Consider the following 15,918-nt stretch of genomic DNA (forward strand, 5'->3'; position numbering starts at 1 on the left):
GAGGAGCTAGAGAAAGTACCCAAGGAGCTGAAGGGGTCTGCAACCCTGTAGGTGGAACAACAATATGAACTAACCAGTACCCCCTGAGCTCGTGTCTCTGCTGCATATGTAGCAGAAGATGGACTAATTGGCCATCATTGGGAAGAGAAGCCCCTTGGTCTTGCAAACTTTATATGACCCAGCACAGGGGAATGCCAGGGCCAAGTAGTGGGAGTGGATGGGTAGGGGAACAGGGGCGGGGGGAGGGTATAGGGAACTTTCGGGATAGCATTTGAAATGTAAATAAAGAAAATATCTAATAAAAAATAAATGTAGACATAAAAAAAAAGAAAGAAATGGATCTTTGGGGGCAGGTCCAATCTTTTTTTTTTTTAATTTATTTATTTTATTTATATGAGTACACTGTAACTGTCCTCAGACACACCAGAAGAGGGTGTCAGATCTCATTACGGGTGGTTGTGAGCCATGTGGTTGCTGGGAATTGAACTCGGGACCTCTGGAAGAGCAGTCAGTGCTCTAACCCGCTGAGCCATCTCTCCAGCCCAGGTCCAATCTTCATTGTCAGATATCAGCAGCTCAGTCCAGCAGCAAACACTAAATACAAACCAGCAGCTGCAGTCCAGTCCTCTCGGCAGACACCACACACAAACCAGCAAAGATGGTTCAATCCAGAAGAAACCCCAAGGCTCACCAACCGGACATGGTCTATAGAGGCAGCAGGAAGCCACAGGAACCTCATGAGAAGTTCTTTGGTGAGTTTCTCTCTATGGTGTCACCACAAGCTTAGCTCAGCAATTCAATGTAAGGTGAACCAATACTAACCAATATGTTAGTGAAGAATTGGGAGGTGGAGAAAAGTGAATCAATGCTCCAGCTCCCACTGTCTGTGGGGTCATATTTATATTCCTTCATCATGTGTCCTTTCATGTGTCTGCTATAGAAAAACATCTTTTCACCTGTGTTCCCCAGCAAAACATCACTGGACATAAGTGACTTTCCAAAGGAACCAGAAGCTTCTACTTCAAAGAGGAATTTTTTAAAGGCTAATCAGATTCTTGAAAAATTACAAATTCAATTATATCTAAGAACTCAAAGGGTGATTTATATAGTTCACAGTTACAGAATATAGTGGGTCCCACATTCGTGACAGGCTATACATAGCTGTGCATTGTTGCTCCTCCAATAAAGCCACACCCTCTCCAACAAGGCCACCTCCTATTAGTGCCACTCCCTATGGGTCAATGGGGGCCCTTTTTAGTCAAACCATGTCACTTCCTAGCCCCCTCAGGCTTGTAGCTATATCACAATGCAGAAATGCATTAGGTACAACTTTAAAAGCTTCCAGAATCTATGTCTCAACCCTGTAAAAGTCCAAAGTCTCTTGAAAGTCATGCAATCTCTTAACTGTAATTCCCTGTAAAATCAAAACGAAAAAGCAGATCACATGCCTCCAATGTGTAATTGCTTAGGATATGAATTACCATTCCAAAAGCAAGGAAAGAGAACATGATAAGGAGATACTGGACCAAAGCAAGACCCAAAACCAGCTGGACAAACTCAGAACTCTGCATCTCCATGTCTGATGTCAAAGTGCTCTTCAGACCCCCAAGTATTTCCAGCTTTGTTGACTGCAACACACTTCTCTCTCGAGCTGGTTCCTCTCCCTGTCAGCACAGGTATCCCATGGCTCTGGCATCTCCAACATGTTGGTGTCTCCAAGGTAACCTTGGCTTCACCTCACAGCTTCACACAATGGCCTCTCTAAGCTCAACAGCTTTCCTAAGTTGCAGAAGGAGACCCCATAACCCCTTTCTTCTGTCTGTGACTCTAAAGCCAGAACCATGTGGCCAAAACTGCCAAGCTCTGCTGCTTGCTGGGGCTGGAACAGAGCCCCTCACTTGATCACATCGTCACCAGCTTTCTGGTTTTGATGGCTCCCTTTACTGCCTAATCTTAACTGTCGTGGAACTCACTCTGTAGATCCAGCTGGCCTTGAACTCAGAGATGCACCTGCCTCTGCCTACACAGTGCTAAGATTAAGGGTGTGAGCCTCCACACTCAGGTTTAAGCTTTTCTTTAATTCCTCTTCACAAATTGGAAGCTTAACTGGGTGGGATCTTGCCTTGAGGTCACTATTCCACTGAGCATCAAGCTTTTCTTTAATCTGTTTATCTTCTTGAGCACAGGATTTAGCTCCATTCCACTTCCTGGTGCCCCCCCCCATATCTCCTCAAAGTGTACATTTTCTATTTTTCCTTGCTCAGTTTGCTCCTTTTCATTTTAGATCTGCATAAGAGTGACCACTAAGAACCACACAACACAGTCAATGCTAAGCTGTTTTTTGAGATTTTTCTCTGCCAATGAAATTAATCCCAAATTCTGCAATCCAGTCTCAAAGCAGACTTTTTTGGACAAGGGCAGAAAGCAGCCACATTCTTTGCTAAAATATCACAAGAATGGTCTCTTGGCCATGTACTAATATTTTCCTCCTCTGAAACCTCTTGAGTTAGGCCCCCACAGTTCAAATCACCTTCAGCATCACAGTCATGCATGTTCCTCTAGACATACATGTTCCTCTAGACATACATGTTCCTCTAGGATCCTCGATTAAGCACCATCTAAAACATTTAACTGCTTTTCTAGTCCAAAGTCCACACTCACCTGAAGCACAGCCAGGCCTATCAGAGCAAAGCCCAGTCCCTGGTGCCAACTTTTATTTTAGTTATGGTTTCTACGCTGTGAAGAGACACCATAGCCACAACAACGCTTATAAAGGAAAGCATTTCATTGGGGCTGGTTTACAGTGTCAAAGGTTTAGTCTATTATCTTCATGGCAGGAAGCATAGCAGTATGCAGGCAGACATGGTGCTGGTGAAGGAGCTCAGAGTTCTACATCTGGATTTGCAGGCAGCAGGAAGAGACCATGAGCCACTGACCTGGCTTGAGCACCTGAGCCCTCATAGCCTACCCCGTAGTGACACACTTCCTCCAACAAGTCCACCTCCTGATGGTGCCACTGGTGATGGGTCTGTAGCGGCCATTTTTTTATTCAAACCATCACAACTGGTAAGGGTTTGTTGTTTGTTGTGGTTCCCAGTTCTGCCTCTCCTCCTAGAATGTCTAAATGCTGCCTGTACATCAGCTCGGAGAGGACAGGGTGAAGTTCGGAGCAGGTGGGGGTCCACAACCCGCCTCTCCCCTTCTCAGTGTCAGACAGGTTGGAAAGGGGATTCGGAGTCTGGGAGGAATGCTGTGGTTCCAAGTCTTCTGCTGTCCCCCTCTCAGAGAGTCGAGACACCACCGCACACCAGGCTGAACGGATGAAATAGTCTGGAACAGGCAGCATTCTAGTCCCGTTGGGAGTAAGTGCAGGGGTGGGGGGCGTTGTAGGGGAGGAAGAAGGCCTTCTCCAAGAATCTTAGTGTTACAGCTCTTTTAGGTGAAGGCTTTCTCTGATGAGGCAGCTCTCTGAGATGATCTTAGCTTATGGTGTACCTCTTCATTCGGGATGAGTTTGAATGCATACTCTTTATTGGGGGTGAACCAAGGTTATGTAGCTTTGAGGATGAGTACGAGAATATCCAGGGAAGGAAAAGGTCATTGGTTGAAGGCTAAGGCTACTGAGATGCCTCATTTGCATGGGGAAGAATTCCAGGTGCTGTGCCATGTGACGGACTACCTGTGACCACCTGGGTGGGGTCTCCAAGATCTGTGCTTTAAGGCAGGCATGGAAACAGGGAGAGAGTTCCACTCCTGATGGTCTCAAGTTTTGAGATTTCTGGGGTTTAAACATGCTCCACCTTGCCAGCTCTGTGCTAGTTCCTCTTGTGGCTCAGTCCACATGCCTCACCGTTTAATCAACTTGACACAACTTGATATCTGAGAATAAGGATACTCAATTGAGAAAATGCCTCATAAGAGTGGCCAGTAGGCAAGTCTGTGGGGGCATCTCTTGACTAATAGTTGATGTGAGAGAGCTTAGCTCACTGTGGGCAGGCCACCTCTGGCATAAGTAAGCTGAACCTGTGGCTGGAGAGCAAGCCAGTAAGCAGCACTCCTCCATGGCCTCTGCTTCAGTTCTTGTCTCCAGGTTCCTGCCTTGAGTTCCACCCCTGACTTCCCCAGTGAGGGAGTGTGATTAGGTCCTCTATGCCAAAGAAATATTTTTGTTGTATCACAGCAATAGACAGTGTCTTATTACTTTTCTATTGCTGAACACACTTTGACCAAGGCAATGTATAGAAGAAAGAGTTTGTTTGGGGCTAACATTTTCAGAGGACTAGAGTCCTTGGCCAAGATGGCTGGGAGCATGGCAGCAGGCAGGTAGTCATGGCACTGAGGTAGTAACTGAGAGCTTACAACTTGAGACAACACCAGAGAGAGAGAGAGAGAGAGAGAGAGAGAGAGAGAGAGAGAGAGAGAGAGAGAGAGATTGGTAATGGTGTGAGCTTTTGAACCGTCACAGCCCACCTCCAGTGGCACACCCCCTCCAGTAAGGCCACAGCTCATCATCCTCCCCAAATGGTTCACCAACTGTGGACCAAGCATTCAGTTATATGTTCCATCGGGGCCATTCCCATTCAGACCACTACAGACAACAAACTAGGTCGATTTATATACTGGAAGGTAGATCTTAAAAAACAGCACAGAAGCAGAGAGTGGTAGCTGAGGCAGGAGAATGGCAGGTATGAAGTAAGTCTGTAAGCTTGTCTAAAGATATCTGCTACTTCTCCCTGATCCCTATGGCTCCATCTGGACGAGGCTGAAGCATGATTACGTACCCCAAGTGTGACTCCTGTCTTGGGGCAGCTACCATCCTCCCTACATGGATTTTTAGGACTGAGCCATAAATATGTGTGTACATGCACATGTACATATATGTAGTCCTTTTCATAGTGAAATAAATATGAATTTATTTTTATCACTGACCCAAATTCATGACCATATTTCAATGACCAAGTAGTTATCGGGATATCTCTGTTCCACTTTTACATTAGTGACTCTGCCTGGTACACCTAAATACAGCAAGGCTGCTGGGTAATCTCTGGACTCTATCCGAGCAGTCTGATTATTTTTAAAAAAGCACCTTATTATGCACACACACAAGTGACACAGGGAACCATGTGTGCCTGCTCACAGACATCCACATTAAAAGGACATACAACTGTTCTTGCTTTTTTATAGTGGTGTTGACTTTTAAAATAAAATGGCACGTTTGTTCCTTGAGAAGTATATCAACCCAGCAGGACCCAGCACCCAGCACCCAGCAGGACCCAGCACCCAGCAGAACCCAGCACCCAGCACCCAGTCCCTGACAAACTCCAGCAGGAGCCTCTTTAGAAGGAACCGAATGGAAGAGCGAGAGACCCAACTGACTGCCCTACCATCTTCAGCTTACAACACCGTTTGTCCTGGCTTTGTTCTCTTCAGCTACAGGCTCATTCTAAAACACAGTGGTAGGTTTACAAAAGCAAGCAATTCAAATGCTCTGCTTCTCTCCGTGTTTTGTCCCGTCTTTTATCCGGCACACTCAAGACACCTGAAGCTTTTACTGTGTAAGCACACAGTGCTTGGCCGAGGGGCGTCATCGGTACCAAGAGGCTGAGCTGGTGGAAACAGCCCAGCACAGCCAACAGATAAGAACAGCACTTAAATCACTGCAGAGTGTGTGTGTCAAAGGGCTGTAATGAAAACAGTGGCATGCGGCCTCCGGAGCCTTAAACACAACCAGTGTCACTTGATCCCAACTTGGCTCCCATTCCTAGCATGGGTTATAATAAGGGTCGGCTATCAACTTACTGCACACACATCAGGTGGAGGCAGGAATGTTGTAAGTGGCTGTAGTGGCTGGTGACAAACTGCTGTGAGCAACTGCTGAGGACTTAAACACAGCACTTCTGCATCAGGCAATAGTGGGAGCCTACAGCTTAGTGCTTCCTTCTGTCGAGTGATAGTGAATGCCTACTGTTTGGTTGGTTTTGTCTAAGTTGTTGTCGAAGGTGCTTAACTTTCCTGGGTCAGGTGATGGTGGGCACCTTCTGTTTTCCTCTCTGTGTTATTGTGGGGGTCTGAGTGTGGTGGCTGAAAGACTTGACACTTTTGTGGTTCTTTCTGTGAATGCAAGCTAGATGACAAAGGTTTTCTTCTGTGTGATATCAGAATAAGCATCTACTGTTCCTTCCTAATACAGGAGATTCCCAGATTTTCTTCTGCATTGTATTATATAGCCAGTGCCTACTATAGTCTACGAATGTCTAGTTCTGTATACAAAACTTGGATACTTGGGCACCTACTGTTCTCTTGTCTACACTTTGAAGACTCTCTAACTCAGCTCTTTGTCGTATGGTCCTACTATCTGCCATGTGAGGCCATCTCCAGTATCACTGTTGTGCAACACAGGGTGATCAATTGTCTAGACATAGAGACTACAACTGGGAAGGCATGACATCCAAGCAAGCCACCATGTCTCAAATATTCCAAAACTGATGCTAACACCCAAAGAGAAACCAACGGATCACCTGACCCCTACACACACTAATCACACTTCATCATCAAAGGAGATAACGGAAGGAGCTGAAGCAGAAGCCTGGAACTAGGAACTCAAAACGAGGCCACGAAAGAAAGCTGACTATTGGCCTGTTCCCCCTGGCTTGTTCAGCCTGCTTTCTTATACCATTCAGGACCACCAGCCCAGGGGTGGCACCACGCACAGTGCTGGGCCCTTCCACACAAACCATCAATAAAGCAAATGTCCCTCGGGCACGCCCACAGGCTAATCCAATAGAGGCAATTCCCAAACAGAGGAGTTTTTCCCCCAGGTCACAGTAGTTTGTTAAGTTGACAAAAACTACAATTACTATTCAAACCTATAGTGATAGCATCATATCTATTAGAACAGTGGTTATAAAAAAAGAAAGAAGAAGAAAGATCACAAATGTTTGGTGAAAGTGTGGAGAAGCTAGAGCTCTTTTGTAGTATGGAGGAATGTAAATTAGTGTAGGCATTATGCTTTAAAAAAAAAAAATGGTTTCCTCAGAAAGTTAGAAACAGAGCAGCCATGTGACCCTGCAACCCCATTACGGGGTCCATGTGCATGAGAACCGAGATCTGTGTGCTGAGAAGACACCAGCATCCCTTGTCTACTGAGTGTAAGGCACGAAAATCAAGGCACCGGATCAACGGCCCGTGTGTCATTTCGGGCGAGAGGACAGAGAACACGAAACACATGCAAATACAATAAAATGTGCTTCAGCCACAAAAAAGGACAAAATCTTGTTGCTTGTGACAACACAGATGACCATTGGGCATGGCAATTTTGAGTGAGATAAGCCAGGCCCAGAAAGCCAGGCACCACATGACTTCACTTATATAGAATATAAAGAGCCGGGCATGATAGGCATGATGGTACACCCTTCAACCCCAGCACTCAGGAGGCACAGGAGGGTGGACCTCTGTGAGTTCAAGGCCAGCCTGGTCTACATAGTGAGTTCTAAGACAGGCAGAAATACACGGTGAGACCCTGTCTGGGGGGGGGAGGTATTTCATAGAGGTTGAGAGTGGACTGTTGGTTTCCACAGATTGGGAATGTCAAGGGAGGGGGGGATGAAGAGAGGCCAATCAACAGGTGCTAAGTTACATTTGGGAGAAATAATACTTTGTGGTCTATCTCACAGAAGGTTAAAAATAATGTTCCTCGTCAGGTTGACTGGATTTAGAATCACCTAGGAGACACACCTTCGGGGGAGGGTATTCCTAGAGGAGTTTAACTGGGCGGACATTCATTCTGCATGTAAACAGCAGCCTCCCATAGCCTTGGACCTTGGGCTGAGTAAAGGGTGGGACCAGCTAAGGGCTAACATTCATCTCTCACCTTCCCTGAGTCATAACTGCAAGGTCAGAGGTTGACCAGCTGTCTCTCTGTAGCCATGCCTTCTCCACACTGATGATCTGTATTGCTTCAAACCATGAACTAAATTAAACCTTTCCTTCCTTGAGTTGCCTTTGGTCTGATATTTTCTCATAGCAACAAGCATATTATTACCTATAGCTTTAAAAATGCATCATATGTTTCAAAATAACCAGAAGCTAAAGTTTGGAGCGCTATCACTACAAAGAGTATGTCATTACAAAGATAATGGATATATTAATTGCCCTGATTTCATTTATAGACACATTAAAGTATTATACCCTACCCTGTAACTATGTACAAATTGCTAACCAAATGAAGACTTTCCAAAGCCAACTTACTGAAGTTATTCATTTATTTTTTAAGTGCATTTGTGTTTTGCCTGCACATATGCACCAGTCACCCTACAGGCCAGCTGACTTAAACGTTTTGAGGGAGACTGAGAGAAGTCTGGCATTGTTCTATAAAGTCTCCAGCTACTGCTGTGTCCTTGAACAGCTTGGGCCCCAGAACTCTGGTTTGGGGGCGATGAGGGAATGAAGAAAGGACAGACACATGGACTCATAAAAGCTGGGACTGGGTGGTCTGATGAAGAAACTCCAGAAACCCAGTGTGTTTTCTATGTACATTTGAACAGGAGGTAGGGTTATCGAATCCAGCCGAACAATGAGGTGGGGTTATGACATCCAGACAAACAAGGAGTTGTTTGTTATACACAGCGAAAAGGACTCAGGCCTAGCTAATCTCAACAGGAACAGTCGGGGGCAGGCAGAAGAAGCTATGGTGGCTATTTTCTTCACTCAGTATCAACACCCGCACCAGAGTGAAAGCTTGGCTATCATCACTCTGGATCCAGCCTTGGAGAGCTCTGACCACTTCCCACAGGTCTAAGGCATCCAGGGCCTTGGCCTGGCTGGGCCCTTATCAGACAATACACATGCACTCAGGACTTTACTCACCCCCACCTCCCATCCCCCATCTCCCACCCCTTCTGTTTTCCGGACCAGCATCTATGTGGCTGTATCCTTCTCTGACCCGGTGGCAAGGCCCTATAGTTCTCTGGTCCCACTTTTGTCATTTTTTCCCCTACAGATGCCTGTTTAACTTTGGCATGTTGTGATGTACAGAATTTTCTTGGAAAGACTGTACAGGAATATTCTGTACTTTGTAAGGAGTTTGGCTTAATGATTTGAAAGTCAGGTGTCCCTTTATGTCTATAGATCATTTATCTGTCTGTCTGTCTCTCTATCTATCCAGCCATCCAAGTTTTAAACCTAGGCAAAAGGCTGAGATGTCTATTTAAAATATCAAATTGGACCTGCCTGTCAAGTTCTCCTAACACTTGCCGGTCTTTACCCATTATAGGGTATGACTGGCATACCCACCCCCTACCCTCAACTCTCCAGCCCACATCTGGGCTGACGTTCCCCCAGAAATGCTTCCCTATATAATCCAGACACGTTGGTTACCAGCCCCTTTGTACCTTTGACCTTCTGGTTGATGCATCTGGTTTCCCTCTCTCCCCCAGCCCCTCTTCCCCAGGGTTCAGGGCCATGACCACTCTGGACTCTCGCAGATGTGTTTGCCTCTGGTTGTACTCTCCCTTCTCTACAATGAACTTTCTCTTCCACCACACCCCAGAGCAGTCACATCCTTTCCTTTCCTCTTTCTTTCTTTCTTTCTTTCTTTCTTTCTTTCTTTCTTTCTTTCTTTCTTTCTTTCTTTCTTTCTTTCTTTTCCATTCACTACCATCACCTACTTATCTGTGAACCCAGGACTCCACACGTGCTAGGCAAGCACTGTATCACAGAACCATACCTCAAGCCACAGGAAGTGTCATTTCCTAGGACAAGATGGAAAGGTATGATTTCCGGTATTTAACTGCCATCTTTGTCAAGGCCACTCAGGAACTTGGACTTGACAGTCTTCAGAATCATAGATGTAACCAGTCTGAGAAACTACTTTCCCTTTGGCTTTGAAAGAAAATATCAAACCATTCTCGAATCCACTAAATTAACCCCACTGGAACCACTGGTTTTGAAATTCTCAAAGTAGACTTCCTTGTATCTAGATGTTTCCCAGAAAAGAGGCAAAGAGCAAATAAAATAGGCTTTTGTAGTCCCTGGGAACCCAGACTCGCTTCATCCTGGGGGTGAATCTTTTGACCAGTCCAACTGGTCTTTCCCTGGCCTTTCTTCCTTCCTTTAAAAGTAATTTTCCAATCACAACACAGTAACTTAGTAACACAAAGAAACAACCCCCATTTGAGCAATCAAAAGCAACAGTTCTTCTTTACAGTTACCCCCCCCCCCAGGATGGCTGTTGTCTGGACTTACCTCTTTCTTTTTTCCAAATCCTGGGGGGGAAGCAGTCCCAGGACAGTTGGGGAACTGGCTTGAAAGTTGGCTCTTGTGTTCTTTATTCCCAATTACAAAACACCTCGACCTCTGTTCTTGATTTTAATCTATTAGTGTCTCCAAGGAACTATCCGAAGTCTGAAGCAATAGCCTGAGTCTAACAGAAACGTTTGCGTGGAGTTGAACATGATTTTCAAGAGTGTACCTTCTCTGATTAATTATCAGTCAACATCCCATAATACAGCCGCTTTGTCATGACAACTGTGGAAATGCCAGCAACAAGTCATGCTAAATGCATAGCACAGAAGTCTCTGGGACAACTTGCACAGGTAAAATGAAAGAGAGACTGGATTTTGCTAATAATTAAAATATAACTGAGATCATCAACTTATTCAGCATTATTTTAGACTATTAACCATTATGCTATCAGTGATGAAAAAAAAAAGAAACCCTGTACATATCTGATTTACAAATTACATACTAATTCTATAAAACTCCAAGTGGAAACTGATTACTTACCTTAGCCACTCAGGAACCACACTGATGAATTGATTCCCAATGAGGGCCCAAGCTCTGAGGTGGATTTAAACTCCCATTTCGTGTAGGGTAGGGCGACACAGACAATGAGTTCCCGGTCTCGGCTCCTTGGCTCAGGTTTCTGCCCCTCCTGTAGCAACAGGCGAATCTAAATTTACCCAGTGACTTCAATTGCTCAGACTCTCTTAAAACTGGGAACCAATTGCAGCCGGGCACCCTTGAGTGTGCCAAACACAAGCCAGAGCCAGACAGAATCCCAACCATTGGCGCAAAGTCAGCACCCCGACATGTAAACCCTGTGCCACTTCCTAAGAAGCTCTGGTGGTCTTTGGTGAGCCCTAATGTCAAGTCTCACCGCAGTGACTTAGAACTGGCAGGCAGCGCTCAGCACTAGAACTTCACTACTTTATGGGGCCCCTTTCCTTACCCAGAGACAGAAAAGTATCCAGTCACAAAAGCTCTGTCTTTGAAACACTTTCCTTCAGCCCCAGTGTAAGAAAGAAACTTTATTTTTTGAGAAGAACCTTGCATTGTGGTGACTAACAAGAAACAGAAGATACATAAGTATTACATACTAAAATGACAACTTTTTTTTTCAAGAAAGATAACATATCAGTTTAACAAATTATGTGAATGTAACCATTTGATGCTGGAGTGCCTTTGTTTAAAAAAACAATTAGATCGGGCTGGTGAGATGGCTCAGCGGGTAAGAGCACCTGTCTGCTCTTCCAAAGGTGCAGAGTTCAAATCCCAGCAACCACATGGTGGCTCACAACCATCCTTAATGAGATCTGACTCCCTCTTCTGGAGTGTCTGAAGATAGCTACAGTGTACTTACATATAATAAATAAATAAATCTTTAAAAAACAAAACAATTAGATCATTTAATTCTTATCAGGCATAATGTGTCAACTTTTTGAATCATATTAATCTTTTATTTTGAGTTATTTTCATGCTACCTGGCAGCATGAATTAAAATGGACTGAATTTCATAACTAGAGATTGATGGCTTAGCATCAAACCTTAGCATCAAAGGATGCACATGGTTAATTTTAACTTTCTCCTTGGGAGACTCACTCCTTTCTGTTTATTTGTACTTCGACTTTGTAACTGTTTGAAACTTGACTCCTCTCTTACAGGAACAGCTGCAGGTCTTAAATTAAACCAGGACAGTTTCAACTAATCTTATATTTATAGGGCACTTAGAACTCTTTCATGGATCCTCTATGCACAATTTTGTCCACTGTGACAATTCAAACTGAGAATCAAAGTATAACAATCAGCTCTTATTTGAAAATACTTAACTTCTCTGTCAGTGATGCCGCCTTGACCTTCCAGACTGATGGAAAAACACAAGCTTGAAAGTCCTAATTCAATATTCTGATTGCAGTGTGGCACTCTTAAAGGTTTTGACATTGCTCTTTTCACTGGTGGGTAAGTTGAATTTGTAAGCACACTCTTGTTATTGGCACATTTTTTCATGCCAGTCAAGCATTATCGGTTTCTCACTCACATAATCTCATACCATCAGTGTCAAATCCAGTACTCCACATGAGACTGACTCAAGCACATCTCTGCTTTTATGGGTTAATTGAAGTGATTGTGACAAGATTTTCAGTGCTTTGAAGGTAGGTCTAGCTTAAGTCCGAAACTCACATATGATATTGTTTTTAATGGAATCAAAAGCATTTTAAACATGGAAATGATCTTAAAGTAACTCTAGTCTAAGGCCAAGTAACACGTTCAAGGTCCCATGGCTAATGGAGCACGGTTAGAAAGGACTAGAGAGCCTGCTGGGTTCCCACATCTATTTAGTAGTCAATACACCCAAGTGTTTGATGGACATCATACTTCCATGGTCTAGCCTGGAGTCATCTCATTTTCCCCATTCCTGCACTGCGGTGCCTAGAGGTCTACAGTCTCTGTCTGGGTCCCCCTCTTTCAAGTCTTCTCAGTGTGGATAACCCTAGTGAAAATCAGAGGTTTGGGAGGTGATGTCACAGGGAAGACTTAGATTCCAACACTCAATACATCTAAGAGAAGTCAAGGTACAAACTGATCAATGAAAACGGGCTTATGTCATGAATGTGCTGTGTCAGAAACAGGCAAACATGTCTGTGTCCTTCCACAAGGTCACAATTTGTTGTTATCCAATAAATTCTGAAGATAAGGCAGTTTCCTTGGCTTCAATATGCCAAAGAATCTCAATTTCCTTGACAACCAACTGAGCCAGAGTAGTGCAAGAGCTTCTTTTGTCCAATCTTGACTACTAATGTTATTTCTCAGACCACTCTTGATGTATCACACAGTAAAAAAGAAAATAATAGCCTCACTTCCCCACCCCCTACAAGACAGAACCACTACAAAGTGTTAGAAAGGCCACCACAGAGTGTAAGGAGCTTCAAAAAAGACTGAGAGGCAGAACCAGGGAGAACCAGGGAGATGATGGAGATGAGGAAGTAGGCGTTACAGCAGTCAGATAACTAGCTATCCTGGAGGTCTGTTGGACACTGATGCAACTGGGGAAGAGTTGAGCCCAGACTCAGGAGTCGATTATAGCAAACAGAAGCTGTGTGTGTGTGTGTGTGTGTGTGTGTGTGTGTGTGTGTGTGTGTGTGTGTGTGTGTGTGTGTGAAGAGGCAAAGGACAAGTCTAGATCCAAATGAACAGATGGACTGACACACAAATGGCAATTCAAGTAGGCTGTGTCAACAGCTTAACAATAGGCACTCAGTTTCTCGGAAGTCCCTGGAGCAGTAGAAAGTTCTCTGCCTGTTGGTCTCTTGATGCCCATACCAGGTGGTCAGGTGACAGGTCACTGGGGCCATCACCATCACAGTGTTACAGGGTCTCTGCTTGTGGGATCCAGGGAAAGATGTTCTACTCTCACTCTACTGTGTTCAATAAGTTCTTGGGTCTGTTTTCCTGATAGGGTTTTAATATGTTCAAGTACATACAGAGCCCCATGCCGTCTCGATAAGTGCCTAGGGCACTGCAGTCCCAATTTGAACTGCTTACTGTATAAGGTACTATCTTTTAACCTTTAGGAAAGTAACATCTGTCTGTCTATCTTACAAATTGAACAAATGAGGCTGGGGTGGGTGTTGAGAGCATATTGCGTACAATGATGGTTTGTTTGTTTGTTTTAAGACTGTGACTTGTCCTGAGAGACTCCAGCCTCAAGAGCAGCTTTGGGTTTTGAGAATAGAGGGTGACCCCACATCTGGATGGACACATAAACAGCACCATCCTCCTAGCACACCCATGCAGCCCAGACTGATCAAACGCTGGTTTCCAGAAGTAGAGAGAGTGCCACATTGTTGTGGATAGCTCTGGGGCTAATCATATTTGATGTTAATTCCATTCTCCTATGAGTGGTTGTGAACGAGGAACGAGTCAGCACTCAGGTGATTTCCAGTAAGCCTGCTTTCCACCTTAACTTGTAAAATAATGGAGAGCTGGTGATTGGGCAGATAAAAGGGAAGGTGGAGTAGAAGGTTGGGGGAGAGAAGGAGAAAATGGAAGAGGGAGAGGATTCAGAGGAGGAGAAAGAAGAAGAAAAGCAGAGCAGAAGCACATGGCCTGGAGAAACCGCAAGTTCTAAGGGGTCTCATAAGCTGTGGAAGATGGTAGTGTAGCAGTAGATCTGCCCAATCTAGGTGCACAGCATGTATTCATATGAATTGAGTCTTGTTTTTATTGCCAGGGCATATATGAGAGGAGATTTACTGCAACACCATATATCAATTTACCATGGTGAATTGAGACTATAGGAGCATGTGCCATAATAAAATCTTATCAGGAAAAACAGGCCTGAGGATTTAGCACAACAGGCTGAGGAAAGGGTCTAGTTCTCTCGTCCTGACTCCATAAGGAGGAAGACATCTTTGGTGGTTTGAATAAAATGGCCCCAGAGATCCACTGGGAGAAGAACTATTAGGAGGTGTGGCCTTGTTGGAATAGGTGTGGCCTTGTTGGAGGAGGTATGTCACTGGGGGCGGGCTTTGAGATCACAGAAGCTCAATCTCTTTCCTGCTGCCTATGGATCAAGATGTAGAACTCAGCTCTTTCTCCAGGACCGTGTCTGCCTGGATGTTGCTATGCTTCCCACCATGATGGTAACGGACTAAACTTCTGAAACTACAAGCCAGCCCCAGTTAAATGTTTTCCTTTATAAGAGTTGCCCTGGTCATGGTCACAGAAATAGAAATCTTATCTAAGACAAAAGTGAAAGGGAGTTAAAGAAAAGCTTAGGGCTAGGCATGATGGTGCACACCTTTAATCCCAGAAGTCAGAAGGCAGGATGGATCTCTAAGTTCTAGGGCAGACTGCAGAGTGAAGTTCAGAGCGGCTAAGCTTAGGCTGTGAAGTAAACTATTGAAAACAGAAACCCGATGAAGATGTAATTGAACAAGGGGGGCATGTTCCAGGCCCAGCAAGCAGCAGAACTTGGCAACTTTGGCTACATGGTTCTGTCTTTAAAGTCGAGGATAGAAGAAAGGGTTATAGAATCTCCCTCCACAACTAAGGAAAGCCTCTAAGACCAGGCATATGTCAGGGGCGTCTCTGCATGGAGGTCTGGAGAGGCCACTGTGGAGGTAAAGCCTGGATTGCCTTGGAGACCACAAAGTGTTGGAGATGCCAGAGCCCACAACACCTAGCATCATCGCTGTGATGGTCCCACTGACCTGTTGTTGCGTCACTAGGTGTGTGCATTAATGACCAACTCGCACACCCAACTGTTCAGGGTCATCTTGGTTTAGTTCCCACTTCTGATGGGGCCGACTTGAATTGTCTTCTGTTTGTTTGCCCGTCTAACCTGCTGTTCACCCACCAAATATTGGTCCAGTTCTGCCCTTTCTCCTCAATAACTGAACTCAGGTCTACAGGTCTGCCCTGACCCTATAGCCTGATTTTGCAATAGACTGTGGAGATGCTGCCCGTTGTGGATGCACCACCTATCATAGGTTGAAAATATCACAGCATGCAATGTATGTTTGCATGTTTGTGTGTGTGTGTGTGTGTGTGTGTGTGTGTGTTATGTACATATACCTGTGTGTCTATGTGTGTATACATGTGTGCCAACCAATGGATTTTCATGCACATATATGCACATGT

At 44.7% G+C, this 15,918-nt stretch overlaps 1 protein-coding gene and 1 long non-coding RNA gene across 2 annotated transcripts in view; both read right to left on the minus strand.

Moving 5' to 3' along the window:
- Sgcg (sarcoglycan gamma) overlaps positions 1-10,922 on the minus strand; it is a 37,752-nt gene extending 26,830 nt beyond the window's left edge. The window contains exon 1 of the mRNA XM_021203743.1: positions 10,783-10,922. The gene's annotated coding sequence lies outside the window, so the exon portion shown is untranslated. The remainder of the gene's footprint in view (positions 1-10,782) is intronic.
- An 873-nt stretch (positions 10,923-11,795) lies between these two features.
- LOC110325176 overlaps positions 11,796-15,918 on the minus strand; it is a 15,292-nt gene continuing 11,169 nt past the window's right edge. The window contains exon 3 of the long non-coding RNA XR_002380724.1: positions 11,796-11,953. This is a non-coding gene — a long non-coding RNA (uncharacterized LOC110325176). The remainder of the gene's footprint in view (positions 11,954-15,918) is intronic.

The sequence above is a fragment of the Mus pahari genome, chromosome 8 (assembly GCF_900095145.1).
Source record: "Mus pahari chromosome 8, PAHARI_EIJ_v1.1, whole genome shotgun sequence".
Classification (NCBI taxonomy): domain Eukaryota; kingdom Metazoa; phylum Chordata; class Mammalia; order Rodentia; family Muridae; genus Mus; species Mus pahari.